General features: G+C 30.5%; 1 long non-coding RNA gene across 4 annotated transcripts; it reads right to left on the bottom strand.

Annotated features, from left to right (window-relative positions):
- Nucleotides 1-7,246: 7,246 nt before the first annotated feature.
- On the bottom strand, nt 7,247-22,988 carry LOC127703561 (uncharacterized). 4 transcript variants are annotated; one of them, XR_007983002.1, is made up of 2 exons: nt 22,740-22,988; nt 7,247-7,331 (listed from the first exon to the last, which is right to left on the bottom strand). It is a non-coding gene; the product is annotated as an uncharacterized LOC127703561 (long non-coding RNA). The 4 variants fall into 4 exon arrangements; XR_007983001.1 differs by lacking the exon at nt 22,740-22,988 and adding an exon at nt 20,032-20,811; XR_007983000.1 differs by lacking the exon at nt 22,740-22,988 and adding an exon at nt 18,665-19,345.
- Between the last annotated feature and the right edge of the window lie 236 nt (nt 22,989-23,224).

Raw genomic sequence — 23,224 nt, 5'->3', positions numbered from 1 at the left:
GATAGAATATAGTGTGGACCAATAAATGATCAAATATTTATCTCATCTGCCTACAAACAGTTGAATATGATACAAAAGATGACTTTAGGATGATAAATAGTACTAATGGACCTCTTTGTCTTCCTTATAAGGTCTCTTTTGGTCCATTTATACCTCTCATTTCCTCAAAATTTCTACTTTTTAGGCCAATAAATAAAAATTCTGGGGTAACTTTCACTCATTTATGATAGAAATGTTATAATAAATGATTAATTGAAGTATTCAAGCTGAATGAACTATCCGTATAAAAGTTTGCTGTCTCCAAGGAGGTTTCAATAAGTCCTTACGTAAAACTTAAATTTACGCCGCGTCCCAGAGAGGGACATAAAAAGCTTCTCTTTTGGTGAATAATTTGTTGTTACTGCTTTAAAAATAATTTCATTTACTTAAAACTATATATTTATTTAAGTATTTCCTAGGAAAAAATTTCTAGTATAGCAGAATATAATAAATAAGGAGAAAAAGCTCACCCAAACTCTAAGTATGGCTTGTTCTGTCAACTAATATTCATGGTAAAGTCCTATTTCAAGGAAATTTTCTTATAAAATGTGTTTTGGAGACTCAATCCACTCAGAATATTTCATTATTTGTAATATTTCACTTAAATAGCAAGAAATTTTAACACATGAGAGTACTCACAAGGTCAAAAGTGCATGTACAGCTTCCCATATTAGGTGTAATACCACCATTGATTTTCCCCTATTAGTCTTTGTTAAATTTGCACTTTTCAAAACATTGTGCAGAATATATCTTTGTTTCAAATAAAGAAATACTTGGCATGAGTAAAGTTTTATCCTGTCCAGTACTATAGAAAAAATTTCACATAACATTTCATTGCATATAAGAAAATAATCATCACTGGAAGTTAACCAATCAAAGTTTCCCCCTTTTTTAACCTGTGTACAAGCTTTAGTAACCATGTAACCTCAAGTTTCCAAAATATTTTATAGAAACCCCAAATAAAAAAAATAATGGTGCTTTGAAATACCCAAGATATATGTTTATGACCCAGAAATGTTTTACTGCAATGAAATGTAGGATCAATTACCTACAACTGTCAAATTCAAGGGAATATTTTTTTAGACCTATTTTCGTATGCAACCGGATGTGACGTACTATGATTTGGTGGTATTACACCTAAAGAAGACTTTTTTTGTTAAATAAACTGAATGTGACTTTTTTCCTTTGTAATACGGATTATTTCAAGCATTCCTGTCAAGTTTTGTCATAATCAGTTCAATAATTTGAGAAAAATCTAGTATAATGTTAGACAACATCTACAGCGATTCGAGCAAAATTTCTTCTAAAAATCCAAACCCAGCCGCATCATGATAGAATATAGTGTGGACCAATAAATGATCAAATATTTATCTCATCTGCCTACAAACAGTTGAATATGATACAAAAGATGACTTTAGGATGATAAATAGTACTAATGGACCTCTTTGTCTTCCTTATAAGGTCTCTTTTGGTCCATTTATACCTCTCATTTCCTCAAAATTTCTACTTTTTAGGCCAATAAATAAAAATTCTGGGGTAACTTTCACTCATTTATGATAGAAATGTTATAATAAATGATTAATTGAAGTATTCAAGCTGAATGAACTATCCGTATAAAAGTTTGCTGTCTCCAAGGAGGTTTCAATAAGTCCTTACGTAAAACTTAAATTTACGCCGCGTCCCAGAGAGGGACATAAAAAGCTTCTCTTTTGGTGAATAATTTGTTGTTACTGCTTTAAAAATAATTTCATTTACTTAAAACTATATATTTATTTAAGTATTTCCTAGGAAAAAATTTCTAGTATAGCAGAATATAATAAATAAGGAGAAAAAGCTCACCCAAACTCTAAGTATGGCTTGTTCTGTCAACTAATATTCATGGTAAAGTCCTATTTCAAGGAAATTTTCTTATAAAATGTGTTTTGGAGACTCAATCCACTCAGAATATTTCATTATTTGTAATATTTCACTTAAATAGCAAGAAATTTTAACACATGAGAGTACTCACAAGGTCAAAAGTGCATGTACAGCTTCCCATATTAGGTGTAATACCACCATTGATTTTCCCCTATTAGTCTTTGTTAAATTTGCACTTTTCAAAACATTGTGCAGAATATATCTTTGTTTCAAATAAAGAAATACTTGGCATGAGTAAAGTTTTATCCTGTCCAGTACTATAGAAAAAATTTCACATAACATTTCATTGCATATAAGAAAATAATCATCACTGGAAGTTAACCAATCAAATTTTCCCCCTTTTTTAACCTGTGTACAAGCTTTAGTAACCATGTAACCTCAAGTTTCCAAAATATTTTATAGAAACCCCAAATAAAAAAAATAATGGTGCTTTGAAATACCCAAGATATATGTTTATGACCCAGAAATGTTTTACTGCAATGAAATGTAGGATCAATTACCTACAACTGTCAAATTCAAGGGAATATTTTTTTAGACCTATTTTCGTATGCAACCGGATGTGACGTACTATGATTTGGTGGTATTACACCTAAAGAAGACGTTTTTGTTAAATAAACTGAATGTGACTTTTTTCCTTTGTAATACGGATTATTTCAAGCATTCCTGTCAAGTTTTGTCATAATCAGTTCAATAATTTGAGAAAAATCTAGTATAATGTTAGACAACATCTACAGCGATTCGAGCAAAATTTCTTCTAAAAATCCAAACCCAGCCGCATCATGATAGAATATAGTGTGGACCAATAAATGATCAAATATTTATCTCATCTGCCTACAAACAGTTGAATATGATACAAAAGATGACTTTAGGATGATAAATAGTACTAATGGACCTCTTTGTCTTCCTTATAAGGTCTCTTTTGGTCCATTTATACCTCTCATTTCCTCAAAATTTCTACTTTTTAGGCCAATAAATAAAAATTCTGGGGTAACTTTCACTCATTTATGATAGAAATGTTATAATAAATGATTAATTGAAGTATTCAAGCTGAATGAACTATCCGTATAAAAGTTTGCTGTCTCCAAGGAGGTTTCAATAAGTCCTTACGTAAAACTTAAATTTACGCTCCCAGAGAGGGACATAAAAAGCTTCTCTTTTGGTGAATAATTTGTTGTTACTGCTTTAAAAATAATTTCATTTACTTAAAACTATATATTTATTTAAGTATTTCCTAGGAAAAAATTTCTAGTATAGCAGAATATAATAAATAAGGAGAAAAAGCTCACCCAAACTCTAAGTATGGCTTGTTCTGTCAACTAATATTCATGGTAAAGTCCTATTTCAAGGAAATTTTCTTATAAAATGTGTTTTGGAGACTCAATCCACTCAGAATATTTCATTATTTGTAATATTTCACTTAAATAGCAAGAAATTTTAACACATGAGAGTACTCACAAGGTCAAAAGTGCATGTACAGCTTCCCATAAAGAAGACTTTTTTGTTAAACAAACTGAATGTGACTTTTTTCCTTTGTAATACGGATTATTTCAAGCATTCCTGTCAAGTTTTGTCATAATCAGTTCAATAATTTGAGAAAAATCTAGTATAATGTTAGACAACATCTACAGCGATTCGAGCAAAATTTCTTCTAAAAATCCAAACCCAGCCGCATCATGATAGAATATAGTGTGGACCAATAAATGATCAAATATTTATCTCATCTGCCTACAAACAGTTGAATATGATACAAAAGATGACTTTAGGATGATAAATAGTACTAATGGACCTCTTTGTCTTCCTTATAAGGTCTCTTTTGGTCCATTTATACCTCTCATTTCCTCAAAATTTCTACTTTTTAGGCCAATAAATAAAAATTCTGGGGTAACTTTCACTCATTTATGATAGAAATGTTATAATAAATGATTAATTGAAGTATTCAAGCTGAATGAACTATCCGTATAAAAGTTTGCTGTCTCCAAGGAGGTTTCAATAAGTCCTTACGTAAAACTTAAATTTACGCCGCGTCCCAGAGAGGGACATAAAAAGCTTCTCTTTTGGTGAATAATTTGTTGTTACTGCTTTAAAAATAATTTCATTTACTTAAAACTATATATTTATTTAAGTATTTCCTAGGAAAAAATTTCTAGTATAGCAGAATATAATAAATAAGGAGAAAAAGCTCACCCAAACTCTAAGTATGGCTTGTTCTGTCAACTAATATTCATGGTAAAGTCCTATTTCAAGGAAATTTTCTTATAAAATGTGTTTTGGAGACTCAATCCACTCAGAATATTTCATTATTTGTAATATTTCACTTAAATAGCAAGAAATTTTAACACATGAGAGTACTCACAAGGTCAAAAGTGCATGTACAGCTTCCCATATTAGGTGTAATACCACCATTGATTTTCCCCTATTAGTCTTTGTTAAATTTGCACTTTTCAAAACATTGTGCAGAATATATCTTTGTTTCAAATAAAGAAATACTTGGCATGAGTAAAGTTTTATCCTGTCCAGTACTATAGAAAAAATTTAACATAACATTTCATTGCATATAAGAAAATAATCATCACTGGAAGTTAACCAATCAAATTTTCCCCCTTTTTTAACCTGTGTACAAGCTTTAGTAACCATGTAACCTCAAGTTTCCAAAATATTTTATAGAAACCCCAAATAAAAAAATAATGGTGCTTTGAAATACCCAAGATATATGTTTATGACCCAGAAATGTTTTACTGCAATGAAATGTAGGATCAATTACCTACAACTTTCAAATTCAAGGGAATATTTTTTTAGACCTATTTTCGTATGCAACCGGATGTGACGTACTATGATTTGGTGGTATTACACCTAAAGAAGACGTTTTTGTTAAATAAACTGAATGTGACTTTTTTCCTTTGTAATACGGATTATTTCAAGCATTCCTGTCAAGTTTTGTCATAATCAGTTCAATAATTTGAGAAAAATCTAGTATAATGTTAGACAACATCTACAGCGATTCGAGCAAAATTTCTTCTAAAAATCCAAACCCAGCCGCATCATGATAGAATATAGTGTGGACCAATAAATGATCAAATATTTATCTCATCTGCCTACAAACAGTTGAATATGATACAAAAGATGACTTTAGGATACTAAAAATAGTACTAATGGACCTCTTTGTCTTCCTTATAAGGTCTCTTTTGGTCCATTTATACCTCTCATTTCCTCAAAATTTCTACTTTTTAGGCCAATAAATAAAAATTCTGGGGTAACTTTCACTCATTTATGATAGAAATGTTATAATAAATGATTAATTGAAGTATTCAAGCTGAATGAACTATCCGTATAAAAGTTTGCTGTCTCCAAGGAGGTTTCAATAAGTCCTTACGTAAAACTTAAATTTACGCCGCGTCCCAGAGAGGGACATAAAAAGCTTCTCTTTTGGTGAATAATTTGTTGTTACTGCTTTAAAAATAATTTCATTTACTTAAAACTATATATTTATTTAAGTATTTCCTAGGAAAAAATTTCTAGTATAGCAGAATATAATAAATAAGGAGAAAAAGCTCACCCAAACTCTAAGTATGGCTTGTTCTGTCAACTAATATTCATGGTAAAGTCCTATTTCAAGGAAATTTTCTTATAATATGTGTTTTGGAGACTCAATCCACTCAGAATATTTCATTATTTGTAATATTTCACTTAAATAGCAAGAAATTTTAACACATGAGAGTACTCACAAGGTCAAAAGTGCATGTACAGCTTCCCATATTAGGTGTAATACCACCATTGATTTCCCCCTATTAGTCTTTGTTAAATTTGCACTTTTCAAAACATTGTGCAGAATATATCTTTGTTTCAAATAAAGAAATACTTGGCATGAGTAAAGTTTTATCCTGTCCAGTACTATAGAAAAAATTTCACATAACATTTCATTGCATATAAGAAAGTAATCATCACTGGAAGTTAACCAATCAAATTTTCCCCCTTTTTTAACCTGTGTACAAGCTTTAGTAACCATGTAACCTCAAGTTTCCAAAATATTTTATAGAAACCCCAAATAAAAAAAATAATGGTGCTTTGAAATACCCAAGATATATGTTTATGACCCAGAAATGTTTTACTGCAATGAAATGTAGGATCAATTACCTACAACTGTCAAATTCAAGGGAATATTTTTTTAGACCTATTTTCGTATGCAACCGGATGTGACGTACTATGATTTGGTGGTATTACACCTAAAGAAGACGTTTTTGTTAAATAAACTGAATGTGACTTTTTTCCTTTGTAATACGGATTATTTCAAGCATTCCTGTCAAGTTTTGTCATAATCAGTTCAATAATTTGAGAAAAATCTAGTATAATGTTAGACAACATCTACAGCGATTCGAGCAAAATTTCTTCTAAAAATCCAAACCCAGCCGCATCATGATAGAATATAGTGTGGACCAATAAACGATCAAATATTTATCTCATCTGCCTACAAACAGTTGAATATGATACAAAAGATGACTTTAGGATGATAAATAGTACTAATGGACCTCTTTGTCTTCCTTATAAGGTCTCTTTTGGTCCATTTATACCTCTCATTTCCTCAAAATTTCTACTTTTTAGGCCAATAAATAAAAATTCTGGGGTAACTTTCACTCATTTATGATAGAAATGTTATAATAAATGATTAATTGAAGTATTCAAGCTGAATGAACTATCCGTATAAAAGTTTGCTGTCTCCAAGGAGGTTTCAATAAGTCCTTACGTAAAACTTAAATTTACGCCGCGTCCCAGAGAGGGACATAAAAAGCTTCTCTTTTGGTGAATAATTTGTTGTTACTGCTTTAAAAATAATTTCATTTACTTAAAACTATATATTTATTTAAGTATTTCCTAGGAAAAAATTTCTAGTATAGCAGAATATAATAAATAAGGAGAAAAAGCTCACCCAAACTCTAAGTATGGCTTGTTCTGTCAACTAATATTCATGGTAAAGTCCTATTTCAAGGAAATTTTCTTATAAAATGTGTTTTGGAGACTCAATCCACTCAGAATATTTCATTATTTGTAATATTTCACTTAAATAGCAAGAAATTTTAACACATGAGAGTACTCACAAGGTCAAAAGTGCATGTACAGCTTCCCATATTAGGTGTAATACCACCATTGATTTTCCCCTATTAGTCTTTGTTAAATTTGCACTTTTCAAAACATTGTGCAGAATATATCTTTGTTTCAAATAAAGAAATACTTGGCATGAGTAAAGTTTTATCCTGTCCAGTACTATAGAAAAAATTTCACATAACATTTCATTGCATATAAGAAAATAATCATCACTGGAAGTTAACCAATCAAATTTTCCCCCTTTTTAACCTGTGTACAAGCTTTAGTAACCATGTAACCTCAAGTTTCCAAAATATTTTATAGAAACCCCAAATAAAAAAAATAATGGTGCTTTGAAATACCCAAGATATATGTTTATGACCCAGAAATGTTTTACTGCAATGAAATGTAGGATCAATTACCTACAACTGTCAAATTCAAGGGAATATTTTTTTAGACCTATTTTCGTATGCAACCGGATGTGACGTACTATGATTTGGTGGTATTACACCTAAAGAAGACTTTTTTGTTAAATAAACTGAATGTGACTTTTTTCCTTTGTAATACGGATTATTTCAAGCATTCCTGTCAAGTTTTGTCATAATCAGTTCAATAATTTGAGAAAAATCTAGTATAATGTTAGACAACATCTACAGCGATTCGAGCAAAATTTCTTCTAAAAATCCAAACCCAGCCGCATCATGATAGAATATAGTGTGGACCAATAAATGATCAAATATTTATCTCATCTGCCTACAAACAGTTGAATATGATACAAAAGATGACTTTAGGATGATAAATAGTACTAATGGACCTCTTTGTCTTCCTTATAAGGTCTCTTTTGGTCCATTTATACCTCTCATTTCCTCAAAATTTCTACTTTTTAGGCCAATAAATAAAAATTCTGGGGTAACTTTCACTCATTTATGATAGAAATGTTATAATAAATGATTAATTGAAGTATTCAAGCTGAATGAACTATCCGTATAAAAGTTTGCTGTCTCCAAGGAGGTTTCAATAAGTCCTTACGTAAAACTTAAAATTACGCCGCGTCCCAGAGAGGGACATAAAAAGCTTCTCTTTTGGTGAATAATTTGTTGTTACTGCTTTAAAAATAATTTCATTTACTTAAAACTATATATTTATTTAAGTATTTCCTAGGAAAAAATTTCTAGTATAGCAGAATATAATAAATAAGGAGAAGAGCTCACCCAAACTCTAAGTATGGCTTGTTCTGTCAACTAATATTCATGGTAAAGTCCTATTTCAAGGAAATTTTCTTATAAAATGTGTTTTGGAGACTCAATCCACTCAGAATATTTCATTATTTGTAATATTTCACTTAAATAGCAAGAAATTTTAACACATGAGAGTACTCACAAGGTCAAAAGTGCATGTACAGCTTCCCATATTAGGTGTAATACCACCATTGATTTTCCCCTATTAGTCTTTGTTAAATTTGCACTTTTCAAAACATTGTGCAGAATATATCTTTGTTTCAAATAAAGAAATACTTGGCATGAGTAAAGTTTTATCCTGTCCAGTACTATAGAAAAAATTTCACATAACATTTCATTGCATATAAGAAAATAATCATCACTGGAAGTTAACCAATCAAATTTTCCCCCTTTTTTAACCTGTGTACAAGCTTTAGTAACCATGTAACCTCAAGTTTCCAAAATATTTTATAGAAACCCCAAATAAAAAAAATAATGGTGCTTTGAAATACCCAAGATATATGTTTATGACCCAGAAATGTTTTACTGCAATGAAATGTAGGATCAATTACCTACAACTGTCAAATTCAAGGGAATATTTTTTTAGACCTATTTTCGTATGCAACCGGATGTGACGTACTATGATTTGGTGGTATTACACCTAAAGAAGACTTTTTTGTTAAATAAACTGAATGTGACTTTTTTCCTTTGTAATACGGATTATTTCAAGCATTCCTGTCAAGTTTTGTCATAATCAGTTCAATAATTTGAGAAAAATCTAGTATAATGTTAGACAACATCTACAGCGATTCGAGCAAAATTTCTTCTAAAAATCCAAACCCAGCCGCATCATGATAGAATATAGTGTGGACCAATAAATGATCAAATATTTATCTCATCTGCCTACAAACAGTTGAATATGATACAAAAGATGACTTTAGGATGATAAATAGTACTAATGGACCTCTTTGTCTTCCTTATAAGGTCTCTTTGGTCCATTTATACCTCTCATTTCCTCAAAATTTCTACTTTTTAGGCCAATAAATAAAAATTCTGGGGTAACTTTCACTCATTTATGATAGAAATGTTATAATAAATGATTAATTGAAGTATTCAAGCTGAATGAACTATCCGTATAAAAGTTTGCTGTCTCCAAGGAGGTTTCAATAAGTCCTTACGTAAAACTTAAATTTACGCCGCGTCCCAGAGAGGGACATAAAAAGCTTCTCTTTTGGTGAATAATTTGTTGTTACTGCTTTAAAAATAATTTCATTTACTTAAAACTATATATTTATTTAAGTATTTCCTAGGAAAAAATTTCTAGTATAGCAGAATATAATAAATAAGGAGAAGAGCTCACCCAAACTCTAAGTATGGCTTGTTCTGTCAACTAATATTCATGGTAAAGTCCTATTTCAAGGAAATTTTCTTATAAAATGTGTTTTGGAGACTCAATCCACTCAGAATATTTCATTATTTGTAATATTTCACTTAAATAGCAAGAAATTTTAACACATGAGAGTACTCACAAGGTCAAAAGTGCATGTACAGCTTCCCATATTAGGTGTAATACCACCATTGATTTTCCCCTATTAGTCTTTGTTAAATTTGCACTTTTCAAAACATTGTGCAGAATATATCTTTGTTTCAAATAAAGAAATACTTGGCATGAGTAAAGTTTTATCCTGTCCAGTACTATAGAAAAAATTTCACATAACATTTCATTGCATATAAGAAAATAATCATCACTGGAAGTTAACCAATCAAATTTTCCCCCTTTTTTAACCTGTGTACAAGCTTTAGTAACCATGTAACCTCAAGTTTCCAAAATATTTTATAGAAACCCCAAATAAAAAAAATAATGGTGCTTTGAAATACCCAAGATATATGTTTATGACCCAGAAATGTTTTACTGCAATGAAATGTAGGATCAATTACCTACAACTGTCAAATTCAAGGGAATATTTTTTTAGACCTATTTTCGTATGCAACCGGATGTGACGTACTATGATTTGGTGGTATTACACCTAAAGAAGACTTTTTTGTTAAATAAACTGAATGTGACTTTTTTCCTTTGTAATACGGATTATTTCAAGCATTCCTGTCAAGTTTTGTCATAATCAGTTCAATAATTTGAGAAAAATCTAGTATAATGTTAGACAACATCTACAGCGATTCGAGCAAAATTTCTTCTAAAAATCCAAACCCAGCCGCATCATGATAGAATATAGTGTGGACCAATAAATGATCAAATATTTATCTCATCTGCCTACAAACAGTTGAATATGATACAAAAGATGACTTTAGGATGATAAATAGTACTAATGGACCTCTTTGTCTTCCTTATAAGGTCTCTTTGGTCCATTTATACCTCTCATTTCCTCAAAATTTCTACTTTTTAGGCCAATAAATAAAAATTCTGGGGTAACTTTCACTCATTTATGATAGAAATGTTATAATAAATGATTAATTGAAGTATTCAAGCTGAATGAACTATCCGTATAAAAGTTTGCTGTCTCCAAGGAGGTTTCAATAAGTCCTTACGTAAAACTTAAATTTACGCCGCGTCCCAGAGAGGGACATAAAAAGCTTCTCTTTTGGTGAATAATTTGTTATAACTGCTTTAAAAATAATTTCATTTACTTAAAACTATATATTTATTTAAGTATTTCCTAGGAAAAAATTTCTAGTATAGCAGAATATAATAAATAAGGAGAAAAAGCTCACCCAAACTCTAAGTATGGCTTGTTCTGTCAACTAATATTCATGGTAAAGTCCTATTTCAAGGAAATTTTCTTATAAAATGTGTTTTGGAGACTCAATCCACTCAGATTATTTCATTATTTGTAATATTTCACTTAAATAGCAAGAAATTTTAACACATGAGAGTACTCACAAGGTCAAAAGTGCATGTACAGCTTCCCATATTAAAAAGAAGACTTTTTTGTTAAATAAACTAAATGTGACTTCTTTCCTTTGTAATACGGATTATTTCAAGCATTCCTGTCAAGTTTTGTCATAATCAGTTCAATAATTTGAGAAAAATCTAGTATAATGTTAGACGACATCTACAGCGATTCGAGCAAAATTTCTTCTAAAAATCCAAACCCAGCCGCATCATGATAGAATATAGTGTGGACCAATAAATGATCAAATATTTATCTCATCTGCCTACAAACAGTTGAATATGATACAAAAGATGACTTTAGGATGATAAATAGTACTAATGGACCTCTTTGTCTTCCTTATAAGGTCTCTTTTGGTCCATTTATACCTCTCATTTCCTCAAAATTTCTACTTTTTAGGCCAATAAATAAAAATTCTGGGGTAACTTTCACCCATTTATGATAGAAATGTTATAATAAATGATTAATTGAAGTATTCAAGCTGAATGAACTATCCGTGTAAAAGTTTGCTGTCTCCAAGGAGGTTTCAATAAGTCCTTACGTAAAACTTAAATTTACGCCGCAACGCAGAGAGGGACATAAAAAGCTTCTCTTTTGGTGAATAACTTGTTGTTACTGCTTTAAAAATAATTTCATTTACTTAAAACTATATATTTATTTAAGTATTTCCTAGGAAAAAATTTCTAGTATAGCAGAATATAATAAATAAGGAGAAAAAGCTCACCCAAACTCTAAGTATGGCTTGTTCTGTCAACTAATATTCATGGTAAAGTCCTATTTCAAGGAAATTTTCTTATAAAATGTGTTTTGGAGACTCAATCCACTCAGAATATTTCATTATTTGTAATATTTCACTTAAATGGCAAGAAATTTTAACACATGAGAGTACTCACAAGGTCAAAAGTGCATGTACAGCTTCCCATATTAGGTGTAATACCACCATTGATTTTCCCCTATTAGTCTTTGTTAAATTTGCACTTTTCAAAACATTGTGCAGAATATATCTTTGTTTCAAATAAAGAAATACTTGGTATGAGTAAAGTTTTATCCTGTCCAATACTATAGAAAAAATTTCACATAACATTTCATTGCATATAAGAAAATAACCATCACTGGAAGTTAACCAATCAAATTTTCCCCCTTTTTTAACCTGTGTACAAGCTTTAGTAACCATGTAACCTCAAGTTTCCAAAATATTTTATAGAAACCCCAAATAAAAAAATAATGGTGCTTTGAAATACCCAAGATATATGTTTATGACCCAGAAATGTTTTACTGCAATGAAATGTAGGATCAATTACCTACAACTGTCAAATTCAAGGGAATATTTTTTTAGACCTATTTTCGTATGCAACCGGATGTGAGGTACTATGATTTGGTGGTATTACACCTTTATAAAGAAGACGTTTTTGTTAAATAAACTGAATGTGACTTTTTTCCTTTGTAATACGGATTATTTCAAGCATTCCTGTCAAGTTTTGTCATAATCAGTTCAATAATTTGAGAAAAATCTAGTATAATGTTAGACGACATCTACAGCGATTCGAGCAAAATTTCTTCTAAAAATCCAAACCCAGCCGCATCATGATAGAATATAGTGTGGACCAATAAATGATCAAATATTTATCTCATCTGCCTACAAACAGTTGAATATGATACAAAAGATGACTTTAGGATGATAAATAGTACTAATGGACCTCTTTGTCTTCCTTATAAGGTCTCTTTTGGTCCATTTATACCTCTCATTTCCTCAAAATTTCTACTTTTTAGGCCAATAAATAAAAATTCTGGGGTAACTTTCACTCATTTATGATAGAAATGTTATAATAAATGATTAATTGAAGTATTCAAGCTGAATGAACTATCCGTGTAAAAGTTTGCTGTCTCCAAGGAGGTTTCAATAAGTCCTTACGTAAAACTTAAATTTACGCCGCAACGCAGAGAGGGACATAAAAAGCTTCTCTTTTGGTGAATAACTTGTTGTTACTGCTTTAAAAATAATTTCATTTACTTAAAACTATATATTTATTTAAGTATTTCCTAGGAAAAAATTTCTAGTATAGCAGAATATAATAAATAAGGAGAAAAAGCTCACCCAAACTCTAAGTATGGCTTGTTCTGTCAACTAATATTCATGGTAAAGTCCTATTTCAAGGAAATTTTCTTATAAAATGTGTTTTGGAGACTCAATCCACTCAGAATATTTCATTATTTGTAATATTTCACTTAAATAGCAAGAAATTTTAACACATGAGAATACTCACAAGGTCAAAAGTGCATGTACAGCTTCCCATAAAGAAGACTTTTTTGTTAAATAAACTGAATGTGACTTTTTTCCTTTGTAATACGGATTATTTCAAGCATTCCTGTCAAGTTTTGTCATAATCAGTTCAATAATTTGAGAAAAATCTAGTATAATGTTAGACGACATCTACAGCGATTCGAGCAAAATTTCTTCTAAAAATCCAAACCCAGCCGCATCATGATAGAATATAGTGTGGACCAATAAATGATCAAATATTTATCTCATCTGCCTACAAACAGTTGAATATGATACAAAAGATGACTTTAGGATGATAAATAGTACTAATGGACCTCTTTGTCTTCCTTATAAGGTCTCTTTTGGTCCATTTATACCTCTCATTTCCTCAAAATTTCTACTTTTTAGGCCAATAAATAAAAATTCTGGGGTAACTTTCACTCATTTATGATAGAAATGTTATAATAAATGATTAATTGAAGTATTCAAGCTGAATGAACTATCCGTGTAAAAGTTTGCTGTCTCCAAGGAGGTTTCAATAAGTCCTTACGTAAAACTTAAATTTACGCCGCAACGCAGAGAGGGACATAAAAAGCTTCTCTTTTGGTGAATAACTTGTTGTTACTGCTTTAAAAATAATTTCATTTACTTAAAACTATATATTTATTTAAGTATTTCCTAGGAAAAAATTTCTAGTATAGCAGAATATAATAAATAAGGAGAAAAAGCTCACCCAAACTCTAAGTATGGCTTGTTCTGTCAACTAATATTCATGGTAAAGTCCTATTTCAAGGGAATTTTCTTATAAAATGTGTTTTGGAGACTCAATCCACTCAGAATATTTCATTATTTGTAATATTTCACTTAAATAGCAAGAAATGTTAACACATGAGAGTACTCACAAGGTCAAAAGTGCATGTACAGCTTCCCATATTAGGTGTAATACCACCATTGATTTTCCCCTATTAGTCTTTGTTAAATTTGCACTTTTCAAAACATTGTGCAGAATATATCTTTGTTTCAAATAAAGAAATACTTGGCATGAGTAAAGTTTTATCCTGTCCAGTACTATAGAAAAAATTTCACATAACATTTCATTGCATATAAGAAAATAACCATCACTGGAAGTTAACCAATCAAATTTTCCCCCTTTTTTAACCTGTGTACAAGCTTTAGTAACCATGTAACCTCAAGTTTCCAAAATATTTTATAGAAACCCCAAATAAAAAAATAATGGTGCTTTGAAATACCCAAGATATATGTTTATTTACCAGAAATGTTTTACTGCAATGAAATGTAGGATCAATTACCTACAACTGTCAAATTCAAGGGAATATTTTTTTAGACCTATTTTCGTATGCAACCGGATGTGACGTACTATGATTTGGTGGTATTACACCTAAAGAAGGCTTTTTTGTTAAATAAACTGAATGTGACTTTTTTCCTTTGTAATACGGATTATTTCAAGCATTCCTGTCAAGTTTTGTCATAATCAGTTCAATAATTTGAGAAAAATCTAGTATAATGTTAGACGACATCTACAGCGATTCGAGCAAAATTTCTTCTAAAAATCCAAACCCAGCCGCATCATGATAGAATATAGTGTGGACCAATAAATGATCAAATATTTATCTCATCTGCCTACAAACAGTTGAATATGATACAAAAGATGACTTTAGGATGATAAATAGTACTAATGGACCTCTTTGTCTTCCTTATAAGGTCTCTTTTGGTCCATTTATACCTCTCATTTCCTCAAAATTTCTACTTTTTAGGCCAATAAATAAAAATTCTGGGGTAACTTTCACTCATTTATGATAGAAATGTTATAATAAATGATTAATTGAAGTATTCAAGCTGAATGAACTATCCGTGTAAAAGTTTGCTGTCTCCAAGGAGGTTTCAATAAGTCCTTACGTAAAACTTAAATTTACGCCGCAACGCAGAGAGGGACATAAAAAGCTTCTCTTTTGGTGAATAACTTGTTGTTACTGCTTTAAAAATAATTTCATTTACTTAAAACTATATATTTATTTAAGTATTTCCTAGGAAAAAATTTCTAGTATAGCAGAATATAATAAATAAGGAGAAAAAGCTCACCCAAACTCTAAGTATGGCTTGTTCTGTCAACTAATATTCATGGTAAAGTCCTATTTCAAGGAAATTTTCTTATAAAATGTGTTTTGGAGACTCAATCCACTCAGAATATTTCATTATTTGTAATATTTCACTTAAATAGCAAGAAATTTTAACACATGAGAGTACTCACAAGGTCAAAAGTGCATGTACAGCTTCCCATAAAGAAGACTTTTTTGTTAAATAAACTGAATGTGACTTTTTTCCTTTGTAATACGGATTATTTCAAGCATTCCTGTCAAGTTTTGTCATAATCAGTTCAATAATTTGAGAAAAATCTAGTATAATGTTAGACGACATCTACAGCGATTCGAGCAAAATTTCTTCTAAAAATCAAAACCCAGCCGCATCATGATAGAATATAGTGTGGACCAATAAATGATCAAATATTTATCTCATCTGCCTACAAACAGTTGAATATGATACAAAAGATGACTTTAGGATGATAAATAGTACTAATGGACCTCTTTGTCTTCCTTATAAGGTCTCTTTTGGTCCATTTATACCTCTCATTTCCTCAAAATTTCTACTTTTTAGGCCAATAAATAAAAATTCTGGGGTAACTTTCACTCATTTATGATAGAAATGTTATAATAAATGATTAATTGAAGTATTCAAGCTGAATGAACTATCCGTGTAAAAGTTTGCTGTCTCCAAGGAGGTTTCAATAAGTCCTTACGTAAAACTTAAATTTACGCCGCAACGCAGAGAGGGACATAAAAAGCTTCTCTTTTGGTGAATAACTTGTTGTTACTGCTTTAAAAATAATTTCATTTACTTAAAACTATATATTTATTTAAGTATTTCCTAGGAAAAAATTTCTAGTATAGCAGAATATAATAAATAAGGAGAAAAAGCTCACCCAAACTCTAAGTATGGCTTGTTCTGTCAACTAATATTCATGGTAAAGTCCTATTTCAAGGAAATTTTCTTATAAAATGTGTTTTGGAGACTCAATCCACTCAGAATATTTCATTATTTGTAATATTTCACTTAAATAGCAAGAAATTTTAACACATGAGAGTACTCACAAGGTCAAAAGTGCATGTACAGCTTCCCATAAAGAAGACTTTTTTGTTAAATAAACTGAATGTGACTTTTTTCCTTTGTAATACGGATTATTTCAAGCATTCCTGTCAAGTTTTGTCATAATCAGTTGAATAATTTGAGAAAAATCTAGTATAATGTTAGACGACATCTACAGCGATTCGAGCAAAATTTCTTCTAAAAATCCAAACCCAGCCTCATCATGATAGAATGTAGTGTGGACCAATAAATGATCAAATATTTATCTCATCTGCCTACAAACAGTTGAATATGATACAAAAGATGACTTTAGGATGATAAATAGTACTAATGGACCTCTTTGTTTTCCTTATAAGGTCTCTTTTGGTCCATTTATATCTCTCATTTCCTCAAAATTTCTACTTTTTAGGCCAATAAATAAAAATTCTGGGGTAACTTTCACTCATTTATGATAGAAATGTTATAATAAATGATTAATTGAAGTATTCAAGCTGAATGAACTATCCGTGTAAAAGTTTGCTGTCTCCAAGGAGGTTTCAATAAGTCCTTACGTAAAACTTAAATTTACGCCGCAACGCAGAGAGGGACATAAAAAGCTTCTCTTTTGGTGAATAACTTGTTGTTACTGCTTTAAAAATAATTTCATTTACTTAAAACTATATATTTATTTAAGTATTTCCTAGGAAAAAATTTCTAGTATAGCAGAATATAATAAATAAGGAGAAAAAGCTCACCCAAACTCTAAGTATGGCTTGTTCTGTCAACTAGTATTCATGGTAAAGTCCTATTTCAAGGAAATTTTCTTATAAAATGTGTTTTGGAGACTCAATCCACTCAGAATATTTCATTATTTGTAATATTTCACTTAAATAGCAAGAAATTTTAACACATGAGAGTACTCACAAGGTCAAAAGTGCATGTACAGCTTCCCATAGAGAAGACTTTTTTGTTAAATAAACTGAATGTGACTTTTTTCCTTTGTAATACGGATTATTTCAAGCATTCCTGTCAAGTTTTGTCATAATCAGTTCAATAATTTGAGAAAAATCTAGTATAATGTTAGACGACATCTACAGCGATTCGAGCAAAATTTCTTCTAAAAATCAAAACCCAGCCGCATCATGATAGAATATAGTGTGGACCAATAAATGATCAAATATTTATCTCATCTGCCTACAAACAGTTGAATATGATACAAAAGATGACTTTAGGATGATAAATAGTACTAATGGACCTCTTTGTCTTCCTTATAAGGTCTCTTTTGGTCCATTTATACCTCTCATTTCCTCAAAATTTCTACTTTTTAGGCCAATAAATAAAAATTCTGGGGTAACTTTCACTCATTTATGATAGAAATGTTATAATAAATGATTAATTGAAGTATTCAAGCTGAATGAACTATCCGTGTAAAAGTTTGCTGTCTCCAAGGAGGTTTCAATAAGTCCTTACGTAAAACTTAAATTTACGCCGCAACGCAGAGAGGGACATAAAAAGCTTCTCTTTTGGTGAATAACTTGTTGTTACTGCTTTAAAAATAATTTCATTTACTTAAAACTATATATTTATTTAAGTATTTCCTAGGAAAAAATTTCTAGTATAGCAGAATATAATAAATAAGGAGAAAAAGCTCACCCAAACTCTAAGTATGGCTTGTTCTGTCAACTAATATTCATGGTAAAGTCCTATTTCAAGGAAATTTTCTTATAAAATGTGTTTTGGAGACTCAATCCACTCAGAATATTTCATTATTTGTAATATTTCACTTAAATAGCAAGAAATTTTAACACATGAGAGTACTCACAAGGTCAAAAGTGCATGTACAGCTTCCCATATTAGGTGTAATACCACCATTGATTTTCCCCTATTAGTCTTTGTTAAATTTGCACTTTTCAAAACATTGTGCAGAATATATCTTTGTTTCAAATAAAGAAATACTTGGCATGAGTAAAGTTTTATCCTGTCCAGTACTATAGAAAAAATTTCACATAACATTTCATTGCATATAAGAAAATAACCATCACTGGAAGTTAACCAATCAAATTTTCCCCCTTTTTTAACCTGTGTACAAGCTTTAGTAACCATGTAACCTCAAGTTTCCAAAATATTTTATAGAAACCCCAAATAAAAAAATAATGGTGCTTTGAAATACCCAAGATATATGTTTATGACCCAGAAATGTTTTACTGCAATGAAATGTAGGATCAATTACCTACAACTGTCAAATTCAAGGGAATATTTTTTTAGACCTATTTTCGTATGCAACCGGATGTGACGTACTATGATTTGGTGGTATTACACCTAAAGAAGACTTTTTTGTTAAATAAACTGAATGTGACTTTTTTCCTTTGTAATACGGATTATTTCAAGCATTCCTGTCAAGTTTTGTCATAATCAGTTCAATAATTTGAGAAAAATCTAGTATAATGTTAGACGACATCTACAGCGATTCGAGCAAAATTTCTTCTAAAAATCCAAACCCAGCCGCATCATGATAGAATATAGTGTGGACCAATAAATGATCAAATATTTATCTCATCTGCCTACAAACAGTTGAATATGATACAAAAGATGACTTTAGGATGATAAATAGTACTAATGGACCTCTTTGTCTTCCTTATAAGGTCTCTTTTGGTCCATTTATACCTCTCATTTCCTCAAAATTTCTACTTTTTAGGCCAATAAATAAAAATTCTGGGGTAACTTTCACTCATTTATGATAGAAATGTTATAATAAATGATTAATTGAAGTATTCAAGCTGAATGAACTATCCGTGTAAAAGTTTGCTGTCTCCAAGGAGGTTTCAATAAGTCCTTACGTAAAACTTAAATTTACGCCGCAACGCAGAGAGGGACATAAAAAGCTTCTCCTTTGGTGAATAACTTGTTGTTACTGCTTTAAAAATAATTTCATTTACTTAAAACTATATATTTATTTAAGTATTTCCTAGGAAAAAATTTCTAGTATAGCAGAATATAATAAATAAGGAGAAAAAGCTCACCCAAACTCTAAGTATGGCTTGTTCTGTCAACTAATATTCATGGTAAAGTCCTATTTCAAGGAAATTTTCTTATAAAATGTGTTTTGGAGACTCAATCCACTCAGAATATTTCATTATTTGTAATATTTCACTTAAATAGCAAGAAATTTTAACACATGAGAGTACTCACAAGGTCAAAAGTGCATGTACAGCTTCCCATATTAGGTGTAATACCACCATTGATTTTCCCCTATTAGTCTTTGTTAAATTTGCACTTTTCAAAACATTGTGCAGAATATATCTTTGTTTCAAATAAAGAAATACTTGGCATGAGTAAAGTTTTATCCTGTCCAGTACTATAGAAAAAATTTCACATAACATTTCATTGCATATAAGAAAATAATCATCACTGGAAGTTAACCAATCAAATTTTCCCCCTTTTTTAACCTGTGTACAAGCTTTAGTAACCATGTAACCTCAAGTTTCCAAAATATTTTATAGAAACCCCAAATAAAAAAATAATGGTGCTTTGAAATACCCAAGATATATGTTTATGACCCAGAAATGTTTTACTGCAATGAAATGTAGGATCAATTACCTACAACTGTCAAATTCAAGGGAATATTTTTTTAGACCTATTTTCGTATGCAACCGGATGTGACGTACTATGATTTGGTGGTATTACACCTAAAGAAGACTTTTTTGTTAAATAAACTGAATGTGACTTTTTTCCTTTGTAATACGGATTATTTCAAGCATTCCTGTCAAGTTTTGTCATAATCAGTTCAATAATTTGAGAAAAATCTAGTATAATGTCAGACGACATCTACAGCGATTCGAGCAAAATTTCTTCTAAAAATCCAAACCCAGCCGCATCATGATAGAATATAGTGTGGACCAATAAATGATCAAATATTTATCTCATCTGCCTACAAACAGTTGAATATGATACAAAAGATGACTTTAGGATGATAAATAGTACTAATGGACCTCTTTGTCTTCCTTATAAGGTCTCTTTTGGTCCATTTATACCTCTCATTTCCTCAAAATTTCTACTTTTTAGGCCAATAAATAAAAATTCTGGGGTAACTTTCACTCATTTATGATAGAAATGTTATAATAAATGATTAATTGAAGTATTCAAGCTGAATGAACTATCCGTATAAAAGTTTGCTGTCTCCAAGGAGGTTTCAATAAGTCCTTACGTAAAACTTAAATTTACGCCGCGTCCCAGAGAGGGACATAAAAAGCTTCTCTTTTGGTGAATAACTTGTTGTTTACTGCTTTAAAAATAATTTCATTTACTTAAAACTATATATTTATTTAAGTATTTCCTAGGAAAAAATTTCTAGTATAGCAGAATATAATAGATAAGGAGAAAAAGCTCACCCAAACTCTAAGTATGGCTTGTTCTGTCAACTAATATTCATGGTAAAGTCCTATTTCAAGGAAATTTTCTTATAAAATGTGTTTTGGAGACTCAATCACCTCAGAATATTTCATTATTTGTAATATTTCACATAAATAGCAAGAAATTTTAACACATGAGAGTACTCACAAGGTCAAAAGTGCATGTACAGCTTCCCATATTAGGTGTAATACCACCATTGATTTTCCCCTATTAGTCTCTGTTAAATTTGCACTTTTCAAAACAATGTGCAGAATATATCTTTGTTTCAAATAAAGAAATACTTGGCATGAGTAAAGTTTTATCCTGTCCAGTACTATAGAATATTTCATTGCATATAAGAAAATAACCATCACTGGAAGTTAACCAATCAAATTTTCCCCCTTTTTTTAACCTGTGTACAAGCTTTAGTAACCATGTAACCTCAAGTTTCCAAAATATTTTATAGAAACCCCAAATAAAAAAATTATGGTGCTTTGAAATACCCAAGATATATGTTTATGACCCAGAAATGTTTTACTGCAATGAAATGTAGGATCAATTACCTGCAACTGTCAAATTCAAGGGAATATTTTTTTAGACCTATTTTCGTATGCAACCGGATGTGACGTACTATGATTTGGTGGTATTACACCTAAAGAAGACTTTTTTGTTAAATAAACTGAATGTGACTTTTTTCCTTTGTAATACGGATTATTTCAAGCATTCCTGTCAAGTTTTGTCATAATCAGTTCAATAATTTGAGAAAAATCTAGTATAATGTTAGACGACATCTACAGCGATTCGAGCAAAATTTCTTCTAAAAATCCAAACCCAGCCGCATCATGATAGAATATAGTGTGGACCAATAAATGATCAAATATTTATCTCATCTGCCTACAAACAGTTGAATATGATACAAAAGATGACTTTAGGATGATAAATAGTACTAATGGACCTCTTTGTCTTCCTTATAAGGTCTCTTTTGGTCCATTTATACCTCTCATTTCCTCAAAATTTCTACTTTTTAGGCCAATAAATAAAAATTCTGGGGTAACTTTCACTCATTTATGATAGAAATGTTATAATAAATGATTAATTGAAGTATTCAAGCTGAATGAACTATCCGTATAAAAGTTTGCTGTCTCCAAGGAGGTTTCAATAAGTCCTTACGTAAAACTTAAATTTACGCCGCGTCCCAGAGAGGGACATAAAAAGCTTCTCTTTTGGTGAATAACTTGTTGTTACTGCTTTAAAAATAATTTCATTTACTTAAAACTATATATTTATTTAAGTATTTCCTAGGAAAAAATTTCTAGTATAGCAGAATATAATAAATAAGGAGAAAAAGCTCACCCAAACTCTAAGTATGGCTTGTTCTGTCAACTAATATTCATGGTAAAGTCCTATTTCAAGGAAATTTTCTTATAAAATGTGTTTTGGAGACTCAATCACCTCAGAATATTTCATTATTTGTAATATTTCACTTAAATAGCAAGAAATTTTAACACATGAGAGTACTCACAAGGTCAAAAGTGCATGTACAGCTTCCCATATTAGGTGTAATACCACCATTGATTTTCCCCTATTAGTCTTTGTTAAATTTGCACTTTTCAAAACATTGTGCAGAATATATCTTTGTTTCAAATAAAGAAATACTTGGCATGAGTAAAGTTTTATCCTGTCCAGTACTATAGAATATTTCATTGCATATAAGAAAATAACCATCACTGGAAGTTAACCAATCAAATTTTCCCCCTTTTTTAACCTGTGTACAAGCTTTAGTAACCATGTAACCTCAAGTTTCCAAAATATTTTATAGAAACCCCAAATAAAAAAATAATGGTGCTTTGAAATACCCAAGATATATGTTTATGACCCAGAAATGTTTTACTGCAATGAAATGTAGGATCAATTACCTACAACTGTCAAATTCAAGGGAATATTTTTTTAGACCTATTTTCGTATGCAACCGGATGTGACGTACTATGATTTGGTGGTATTACACCTAAAGAAGACTTTTTTGTTAAATAAACTGAATGTGACTTTTTTCCTTTGTAATACGGATTATTTCAAGAACTCCTGTCAAGTTTTGTCATAATCAGTTCAATAATTTGAGAAAAATCTAGTATAATGTTAGACGACATCTACAGCGATTCGAGCAAAATTTCTTCTAAAAATCCAAACCCAGCCGCATCATGATAGAATATAGTGTGGACCAATAAATGATCAAATATTTATCTCATCTGCCTACAAACAGTTGAATATGATACAAAAGATGA

The sequence above is a fragment of the Mytilus californianus genome, unplaced genomic scaffold (genome assembly GCF_021869535.1).
Source record: "Mytilus californianus isolate M0D057914Y unplaced genomic scaffold, xbMytCali1.0.p SCAF_1, whole genome shotgun sequence".
In the NCBI taxonomy this organism is placed as follows: domain Eukaryota; kingdom Metazoa; phylum Mollusca; class Bivalvia; order Mytilida; family Mytilidae; genus Mytilus; species Mytilus californianus.
This window is presented reverse-complemented; position numbering and strand designations above follow the sequence as displayed.